Genomic DNA, 1660 nt, shown 5'->3' with positions numbered 1-1660 from the left:
TTTTAAACAAACTTTAGTACGTTGTGAAAAATTGTGTGACAATCGGCCTAACTTTTGGACATTTCAAAATACTATCTTTCATTGCGATTTTTCGGTTATCCTATGTACCATTACTATTGATGTTTATGTTTTTGGTGAAAGACAGACGAAACTGGCCAAGGGTTAAAATGACAATTGCTATTTTTTCTAAACTATGTGCCTTTATATGATCTTAAATACAAAATTTTAGATTTTTATTCCGACAAATTTTTTTTTTTACACTGAAAGGGTTAAAATCGGACAAATGTTCAGGACTCAATTCAGTACGCTATGTCAAATTTCGTGCAAAATTAAAATTAAAACCGGAGAAAATATATGGGAGCTATATCTAAAACTGAACCGATTATCACGAAACTTAACACACCTCATTCTAGACTTAATTTAGTAAGCTATGCCACATTCCGTGCAAATAGAAATATATATAGGGAATTTGGTACACCATTTACATTAAATCAGGCTTAAATATATATGGGAGTTATAACTAAAACTGAACCATTTTTTACGAAACTTAACACACATAATTCTAGACTCAATTAAGTACGCTATGCCAAATTTTGTGCAAATCAAAGGATATATGAAGACTTTGGTATACCATTTATACTAAATCGGTTGCGAAACTTGCACACATTATTCTAGACTAAATTCAGTACGCTATGCCGTGCAAAACGAAATATATATCGGGACTTTGGTGTACCATTTACATTAAATCGGTCGAAAACATACTAATATGAGAGCTATATCTAAATCTGAACCGATTTCTCCCTAGACGCGCTGTGCCAAATTTGATCCAATTCGGATTATAAATGCGACCTGTATTTTGTTTATAATTTAACATGCACAGACAAAGGGATGAACGGACGGACATGCATAAATCGACTTAGAAAGTGATTCTCAAAAGGAACCATGTGTCTATCTCGTTTCCTTTTGTCTGTTACAAACATATGCACAATGATATAATACCCGCTACAACAGTGTGATGAAGGGTATAAAAATTGATCACTCCGAGAAAAAAAGTTCAGAAAATATGCCAGCCTAAGAAAGAGTAGGTGTTGATCACTAATAAGAGGGTGCAAATATAGTGGAATTTTAATGTGGTAGTCGCAGTACGACTAGCAGCGGTCTATCTACTGAGTATTATGAAATGAGACCACATATCACCATGTCTGTATGGATGTAAAGTACTAATATACATTTCATATTTCCGGTAAGCATACACAAAATGTACACACACATATGCCATGGTGTATGTGTTGGAGTATAAGTATATTCATCCTCCACCTTAACTAGTTAGAACTGTATTAGCTATATGTTGGTATTTATTAAAGGTGCTAAATATTAAATTAGTATATAAATATGTTCCGCATTAAGTAAGGGTCAAGTGGTGGGAGATAGGAATAAAAATTGGGATAAGTAATATTGCGAAAACCCTTTCAGGAAATGTATGAAATATAAATCCACGAAATATAGATCCGCAGAATATCAGAGTTCCAAAGTAGTTGTGTAGGATATCTTATGGTCTGCCCGTCAGATTATATTTTTCCTTCTGGATTCCTAATATTCTCGTCAAGGGCTGTCATCACCATAAGGAATTTTCAACCACCCAAAATCATGTTGATCTTTG

This window comes from Musca vetustissima, unplaced genomic scaffold (assembly GCF_032173495.1).
Source record: "Musca vetustissima isolate MV318-11 ecotype Yass unplaced genomic scaffold, APGP_CSIRO_Mvet_v1 utg1161, whole genome shotgun sequence".
Classification (NCBI taxonomy): domain Eukaryota; kingdom Metazoa; phylum Arthropoda; class Insecta; order Diptera; family Muscidae; genus Musca; species Musca vetustissima.
The sequence above is the reverse complement of the archived record's forward strand: the minus strand, read 5'-3'. Positions refer to the sequence as shown.